Here is a 9,427-nt window from a genome sequence, read left to right as displayed (position 1 = left end):
GCTGCGCGCTCGCTCTTGGGCTCCTCGCCCGATCTTACTGCCCCAAAAATGGCCCCTCGCAAGTTTTTCTAGGCGGCGCACCGGCCGGGGAGGGACGAGGGTGGGGAAACTGGGCCCCGGAGTTGGGCGTCGACTCATTAGCATTTAAAGGCGCCCGCTGCCCTTTGTGACTCAGCCGTCGGCCCGGGACGGGAGCGCGGGGCCGGCTTGGGGGGTCGAGGACAGCAGGGGGAAACGGGAGCGCCGCGCTGCGACCTGGACCTGGCCGGGGAGCCCGCGCTGCCGTCCCTTTGTTGGAGCGGGACAGAGAGGCTCGCCTTCCTCGGGACATCTTGACACGAGACGTTACGCTGCGCTTCACTCTCTCAAACCTCTGTTTTTGAATCCTTTACGTTTACTCATTCAACATTGATCGTGCACCAGAAACTGCCCCTGGTACAGCAATTAGGAGTTGGAAGAATAAAATCTTAAGACTGTTTGGTAACTTATTCCTGAAAGGTAATTTACTGATAATTTCATCTATAACCCACAGCTGAGGAAATTGAAGTCCAGAACTTAGAGAATTAATGTAAATTCAGAATTTACACCAATTCGATGGCAACAAGTAATGAGCTGTTAACACGTATTTAATAATGTACTTGGAAAAAGCTGAAAAAATCCACATCCTGCCTTCTGCTCCAATTGCCTCTGCCAGCTGGTGAAAGCTTAAGCAACTGAACCCTCTTAGCCTTGAGGATAATGCACCGAGAAACAGATCATCCAATAAACGTGGTTCCCAGTTTGAAGAGCCCACATGCCCTTTAGAGAATGGGCCGGATGATGCTAAACACATGGCCAAAGGGACTGTGGCCTGTGCCCAAGGACTGCCTTGAGGACAGGACCATTTGGCCTCCAGGGTTTAGGCAGACGAGGTATACGTTCTGGCGCTGCTCGTTATTAATGGAGTTAACTTGGGCCTGGTATTCAATGTCCAAGAGGTGGTTTCCTCCTTTAGGAGGGTGCCATGAAAAGTCGATGAGATTATCATATGTAACCAGTGTCTGGTCCAACAAAAGCTCCTCTTCTTTTCATTTCCTGTTTCCCCAAACCATTTCCCTGCTTTTTATCCTGGAATTTATGTTTCGTGGCTCTCTGCCCACCTCAGGAGGGTAGCTATCAAGTATCAAGCTTTGTGTCTCCACTGGTTTGCATAGAGCAGAGACCAAATTCTTCCAAACTCGATTAGTTACTTACACACTCATCAATTATTATGAAACTATCCTGCTTTCTTACTTTATTTCATCCATGATAAATACAAATTAAAGAAAATAATGTTTTAGGAAAAAACTCGTAAAATATCGAATGTTGGGCTTTCCCATGTGCTATGGTTTCAATGGCCCCCCCAAAACTCTTCGAAGCTTGATCCCCATTGTAACAGTCTTCAGAGAGTGGGAAGTAACACTATGGTACTTGAAAGATGGAGCCTTTGCGAGGTGATTGATGAGTTCTCTTGAATGGATTAATCCATTCACGGTTAGTGGTTTAACAGGCTATCAGGGAGCAGACTGGGGGCTCTATAAGGACAGGAACAAAGCATATGGAAGCGTGCTCTTCTCAACCCTTTCCATGTGGTATTCTGCACTGCCTCCAGACTGCAGAGTCCCCACCAGGAAGAAGGCCCTCATCAGATGTGCCCCCTGGCCCTTGGCCATCCTAGCCTCCAAAACTGTAAGAAATAAATTCTATTCTCTATACATTACCCAGTTTCAGGTATTCTGTTGTGAGGGACAGAAAACTGACTCATATACCATGTAATTCATCTATATTTTAAAAATTACAAACTCTTAAATGTTAGATTCATATTTTAGTTTGATTTCAATATGGAGCATATGGTAATGTTATTTAAATGTAGATGCTTAAAAAATGCTGGTCTAATTCTAAGCATAATTAAATTATTTCTTAATTTTAAAGATTTTTGTCTTAATTAAATTATAAGCATAATTTATTCTGATGAGGACTGGTCATTGACTTTCTTATCCAAGAGAACAATTTAATTGCTGTTTACCATTCAGAATTGGATTGCAAGAAAAAAATGAAAAGAGTTGAATTCTTCAAAGTGATCCAATGTCAAGCCTTTTACAAAAAATATACTTACCCTTGGAAAATAATTCATAACTAACAGGTGTAGTCTCCATCCTCTGGAAAACCCCAAAATAATTACAGGTGCACTTTGGGATTTCCTAGAATTTGTGGTGGAATGGCTCCCAAAACTACGCGTCATTTTCATCCAAAAAAAAGCTGTGGGCAGCTGGGAGTTCTTGGAACTATGCTAAATCTAGAGAGAATTAATTGGAACAAATATGATCTATGTTGTTTTACTAATCTAACAAGGAAGCAGCTTGGATACAGATGCACATAAATTGATCCATTCCTGCACTCACTCATTAATTCTTGCACTCACTCACATATTTACTAAGCAAACACAATGTGCCAGACAAAGTGCTACGTTATGAGTACCCAATGTTGATCAAGATAGAACTTGCTCTAAGGTTTTTTTGATGTGATGTTAAATATTTTTTTCATTATCATTTCTATTGTAAGAAGATTTTATTTCTTAAATTTGAGATTAAGTGGAACAAAAAAATATAATTGCTGATAGCAATCATTTTAAAATAATAACTGGTTTGGTCATGAAAACAAAAGCTACTCTGTTTCTAGTATAAAGTAAGTTAAAGCTTCCACAAGTGTGGGAAGGACTGGGGTGGAGTGTGCAGAGGGAGAGTTAGAGAGGCTCCACTGAAGATCTCAGACTCCAAACCCAAAGCCAGTGGTCTTCAGTTCTCACGAAGCCAATGGAGTCACGAGATCTCTGGGAAGTTCTCTGCCATTCAGGGCTACAACCAGGTTTTGTGATGCTTAAAGCTAACACGTTTAGAGAGTTCTCTTTAAGAAAAAAATAAATAAAATTATGAATATAAAATTGCTAGGGCCACTCTCAGAATCTTAGAAAGGATCCATGCAAGACAGGAAGTTTAAACTTCAGTTGCTTCATAGTGTGTCCACCCCTGCACCAGCCATCTCAGTCAGCAAAACAAATGGAGCTCCTCAAGAAATTCATCTGGAGGCAGCTTTGAACCACCATCTGCCCATACGTCTTTTTGTAACTGACTGTGGAGACAATGGTTTCCTCCTCTTCTGCCTTCTAAATCTTTTTCCTTGTATTTTATTTTTTTGGCAGTAGGGTCGGTAAGGGGATCCAGTCCCTTGACCTCGGACACCACGCTCTAACCAGCCGCACTAACCAGCCAGCCCTTGCCTTCTAAATCTTGAATGAGTGACACTCATAAACAGATTGCGATCTGGAACCATACAGGGAAGGGGATTCTGGGAAATGTAGTTTCCGCATTTGATGAGGCTAAGGACGATGCTGAGTTGAAGAGAGACTAGCCAGCATATCACCCTAAGGAAGAAAATGCAATTAATTGAGGAGATTAAGAAGACTTCAAGTGATTCAAGGGACTAGAGCTTAGAGTAAGGAAGCGTATATCTGAAAGTGGAAAACAATGAAGTATTAATCTAAATCTGATTGATGTAAAACAATACAAAAGGAAAATGGTCAGTTTGGAATAAAAAAGTAGAGGAATAGGAGAGGTTTTTCAGGGTGTCTGCAGCAATGTTCAGATGAGAGGGGACACTGATTATTATGCTCTGCTTGTCATTCACTAATATTGTATTCAACACATTTATTGATCATTCCTATTAGGTGCTTAGGACTTCATGCAAAACAAGACAGGAATGGCCCCTGTATTCAAGGAGCTCACGGTCTAGACTAGCATTGTTCCAATTGAAATATAATTTGAGTCAGAAATGTGAGCCACTTATGTAATTTTAAGTTTTCTAGAAGCCACAAAAAAGTAAAAAGAAACAGATAAAATTAATCATAATACACTTTATGTAACCCAATATATACTATGTATTATTTCCACATTTAATCAAGATGAAAATTATTTATGATATATTTTGCATTTTTTTGGCATAGTCTTCAAACTGGGGTATGTATTTTACACTTATAGCACATTTCAATTTGGACTCACCACATTTAAAGTGCTTAATGTGGCTAGTAGCTACCATACTGAGTACCACAAGCCTTGTGGACAAATCGAAGTTTAGCCCAAATAATTCTTCAGAAGCCCATTGTGAAAAAGTTATGGGCCTGCAATCTGGACCACACATCAGTCTGTAGTAACCCATCAAGATAATGTTGTCAGGCTGACTTAAGCTTCCTTTACGACATGTAATATTCAAAGAATTTACATGAATCATAATTCTATAATTCTGAATAACTGTATGATGGTGTCACTGATAAGTTCTAGGGTATGTAAACTGAGTTAGTTTACAATATTCATTCCATGCCACCACTGCCTTTGTAGATACACATTCTTATCTTTAATATAAATTGGGCTACCAAAGTGATATTGGCTTTCTTCCTTTTCATTAAGTGAACTAGGAGTAGGGTGAAGATTGGCTGTGACTTAACTCTCCACTATGGGAAGCTGGAATTTAGGGTTCAGAAAATGTTGTACCCCTAGACTTGAGATTATTAAGGCCAAAAAAAAAAAAAAAAAGAAGAAGAAAAAAAGAAAACAAAATAAAGAAAAAACAATTACTGAGAAGTTTAAAAAGCAGATTTAAAAAGCTTGATTATTTCAGCATATGTTGATTTTATATAAAAGTTTCAGCTTCTAAAAGACTTTGTTGTATTTGTTTTGCTTCTATTTTCTTTTAATGTTACTTTACAGACTAGCATTGGTATGGTTCTACTGAGAGAAAAAAGCAGATTTAAAAAGCTTGATTATTTCAGCATATGTTGATTTTATATAAAAGTTTCAGTTTCTAAAAGACTTTGTTGTATTTGTTTTGCTTCTATTTTCTTTTAATGTTACTTTACAGACTAGCATTGGGATGGTTCTACTGAGAGGCATTGGTATGGTTCTACTGAGAGAACTTGAAAAGATTATCTGATAAATAAGAACTGAAAAGAAACCTTACAAATTATCCATTTCAACCCCACTCATTTTAAAAGCAGAGAATTGAGGCTTAGAGAAATTAACTAACTTTCTCAAACTAACTTATCTATTTAGGGGCAAAGCTATAGCCCAAACCTTAGTCTCCTTACAGTGAACCCACTGCCCTTTCCACCACTCACTTGTGACTGAAAAAATCCCCATGCTCTGACACTGAGTCTAATGGTGTTTCAATTTTCCTCTTTGACTAAGTACATAGTAATTGGAATCTGGTAAAATGTTATAACAGTACACAGAAATCTGTAAACACTTTGAACTCACGTCAGAAACAGAACAAGGCTACTGAAGATGTTCAGATCTCTCCAATCAGGACCTCTGGAGGGAAAACCAAAGAGCTGGGTGCAATTTTATTTTAAAGCATTTTGAAAATAACTTCCAAAACGTTGAATAAAATATATTCTCTTCTTCCCGAGAAAGCTTTCTTTTCTACACATATTATTTCTCTTTTTTCTGATTTCATCTGCTTTCCTTATTATTTTAATCTTCATTACTGCCCTTTATGTCCTCACTTGTTTAGAAATTGAATCTCATGGGATATCTAATCTAGATTCCTGTTGAGAAGATATAATGACTTTATATTTTTTGGTAGGTGTGATAATGCTGGGAAATATGCTCTCAACCAACAAAGAGAAAAGGAAAACACCTAATGTATCTCCTCTTCAGTTTTTGCTCTTCAAAATTCTTCCTTTTCTTCTTTTTAAATTGAACTCTTCCTTTTAGTCAGACTTCCATTTGATCTCTGTTATCATCCCTACATGCTCATTGCAATGATCTATTTAGTATTCATTTTTTGGAGATGTTTGTTGAATTGGATTTTGATGCAGCCCCTCCATGGAAACTTTGCAGTAGAAATTGAAAATGAAAAAATTTGAAAGGGTAAGGAAGAAACTAGCTCCTAATAAAATAACAAGTGATAAAGATTAATCAAAATGCCATAAGAGTTTTGACTTCCATATGATAAGGTCATAATGTTGAAGAAAAAAAATGTATGCATGTATGTGTGTGTATATATATATATATATATATATATACACATATGTAAGTATATAAGTATATATACACACAATCACCACAAAATAGCAATATTTGCTAATTTAGATCTAAATGTATATTTATCTTGATATTATGAGCTAAATACAATGGTACTTCAAAAACTTCATGGAATAATTAAAAAATAATACAAATCTTTCCATGAACTTTTTGAAGACCTCTCATATAAACAAGGAGACTAATATCTACCTCTTCCAAGTGTGTAGTCCTGTAGCAGTTTTACTGCACTGTGAGAAAACTATTTCTAGTTTTTCTCCTTTTATTCTGCCTTTGCCTGAATCTCTTGCATCCATCACTATACGCCTTCTAATAGGTGTGGGATGGTGGGGAGCAGAGATTGAACAAAAATGATCATTGTTGTTATTAGTTTCTGTTGCTTATAACAAAATACCTGGAAGTGGGTAATTAAAGAAACAATATTTATTGCTTACAATTTCAGAGGCTGGGAAGTCCAAAGTCCTGGGAGCACGTCTGGTGAAGTCGCTGGTGGGGACAGTGATTCAGGAGGTCTCACATGACAGAATGGCAGAGCAGAGAGACAAAGAAACCTCATGTGCTCTCCTTTTAAAGCCCTCACAACCACACCCACAACCACCGTTAAACCATCAAATGGATGGATCCATTCACTATGGCATGCTCCTTGCAGTCTAATCACCTCCACAGTAGGACTTCCCACCCTTTAACACTGTCACAGTGGGGATTAGGTTTTGGGCGGACACAATTCAATCCACAATAATTATGATGGGGTACCTATTGTCTTAGTCCACTTGGACTGCAATAACAAAATACCTTAGACTGGGTAATTTACAAACAACAGAAATTTATTCCTCACAGTTCTGGAGTTAGGAAGTACAGTATCAAGGTGCCAGCAGATTTGGTGTCTGGTGAGGACCAGTTCCTCACAGATGCTGGCAACTATGTGTCCTCACACAGTGGAAGGGGTAAAGGAGCTCCTTTGGACCACTTTCATAAGGGTACTGATCTCATTCATGAAGGCTGCACCCTCATGACCTAATCATCTCCCAAAAGCTCTACTTTTTAATACCGTCACCTTGTTGATTAGGTTGTAACATATTAATTTTGTTTTTTTTGTTGTTGTTTTTTTTTTTTTTTCCTTTTTGTCTTTTTTCGTGGCGGGCAACGGATCGCAACCCTCAGTGTCACGCCCGCACCTCGCTCAGCCAGTGAGCGGCCGTCTGTATGTGGGATCCGAACCCTCGGCGGGAGCGCCGCTGCACTCCCAAGCAGTGCACTGTAGCAGTGCGCCACTGGGCCAGCCCTTTTGGTTTTTTTTTTCTAAAAGATGACCGGTAAGGGGATCTTAACCCTTGTCTTGGTGTTATCAGCACCACACTCTCCCAAGTGAGCCACGGGCCATCCTGTAACATATGAATTTTGAAGGGGCACAAACATTCAGACAACATAGCACTTATGTCCTTCCTATGTTGTATTTTACTATAATTTAAATTTTCAGAAAACCTTGTTGCAAATTTCCAGAAACACATCCACCTAATGCTGGTTTACTTTGAGACATGAAATATATTATCAAAAATAGTTTTAGTAGAATAATTTTTCTCTTACTGCTATTCTTGTTTGGGCAACTTACAGTGATTTGCAACGTGTTGATTCTCAATCCATTTTTTTCTGCTCTTTGGATTCCTGTGGCATTTAAGGTGAAAAGGGGTAATCAACAAGAGTGGGTTCATTAATAAAGATGGAGCAATTTTAGAGTTGTTTTTTTTAAAAAGATGACCTGTAAGGGGATCTTAACCCTTGACTTGGTGTTGTCAGCACCACGCTCAGCCAGTGAGCGAACTGGCCATCCCTATATGGGATCCGAACCCGGGGCCTTGGTGTTATCAGCACCGCACTCTCCCGAGTGAGCCACCGGGCCGGCTCCAATTTTAGAGTTTTTAAAGATAAAATCAGAAGTTTGGAAGGCTGTACCAACTCTAGGAGTACCTACGATGAGATATCACATGGAAAATGAAAATACTAGGAGTTGTAAAATATCAGAGGAGAAGACTTAAATTCAGGTAGGTTAATTTGTAAAAATGAGATTGCAAGAATAAAGTGGACCAATTTGGTTTATTTTCTGAGGGGTTACTTTGTTTTGTGGTGGTGGGAAATTATGATGTTTTTGTGTATGTATTATTTTTTTGCCATTGTAGAAAACACTAAACTAAAAACCTATATGTCAAGATGGTATACAGACCATAAAGATATTAAGAAATATATTACAGTAAAGACATACCTTATACTGTTTGGCTATGGCTACTCTCATTCTCCTGTTTCTCAATTTCATGAGTTTCTATTAAGCTTCAAAGTTTATGACCTATAACTACCATAAAATAAAATATTGCCCTAAAGATAAAGTATAGAATCTAACATTTTTTTAATCAACATTGTACCAGATGATAGAACCTAACATTTAAAGGGACCCACAAGGTGTATCAGGGCCTAAGAAAATAGAAGAATGACATTTTATTTAAATTGCACTAATGTATAGTAATGCTGTTTCTTTATATCTAATAATAGTAAAACAGAAAAACACAAGTTAAATTCTGTCCGAAGGATCTCAGTTTAGTAGCATGAAAGTGTGAGAGGGTAAGAAATTCAATCATGTGACAAAATGACTTTGAGATGTCCCTTTGAGGTACCTATAACCTTTGTGGGTAGGGAGGGGGCTGGTTGATGGTTGGACATTTCAGTGACAATAAGAATGTGCTTAACTGGTATTTTACTACTCAAATTTGACAGGTCTAGGAGTCTTCTCTGGAGGGTATCCACACTTCATCTCTCAACTCTTCTATGTAGTTTGGGAAGTAAGATTCACTATGACGGCTCAACAGGTATAACTGGGCACACCTGAGTCTTAGTTTCTGATCTCAATGGATTCTGGTCCCTCAAGATCAGCTGGCACTTTCCCGACCTCTATTATGGCTGAAACTCTTAAGCAAGCTGTGCATACCTACAAAATAGGTCACAGTGCTGTTTCAGATAGGAGTCTGTCAAGAAAATGCTGGACTGGGATTACTGACACCTTTTGCTCCAGATGGGTACCAAATTTAAACTAAGAGTAAGTCTTGTAATCAGAGAATTCCTCCCATTCCCCCCAAATGAAAACTGGAAAAAAGAGACAAAAATACCTCCTGGGTGGAGACTTATTCTTCCCTTCCGTTGATCCATTCCATTGATATTCTTGTAATTTTCGTTTGTTCTTCACTCTCAGTTCGGTTCATTTCTGAATCCATCAGATTCTCAGGGCCTTCTCTCATTCGCTGTTTTCTGTGGTAGTGAGGGCGGCACGATTA

The sequence above is a fragment of the Galeopterus variegatus genome, unplaced genomic scaffold (assembly GCF_000696425.1).
Source record: "Galeopterus variegatus unplaced genomic scaffold, G_variegatus-3.0.2 Scaffold9099, whole genome shotgun sequence".
Classification (NCBI taxonomy): domain Eukaryota; kingdom Metazoa; phylum Chordata; class Mammalia; order Dermoptera; family Cynocephalidae; genus Galeopterus; species Galeopterus variegatus.
Note: the sequence above shows the minus strand (reverse complement) of the source record.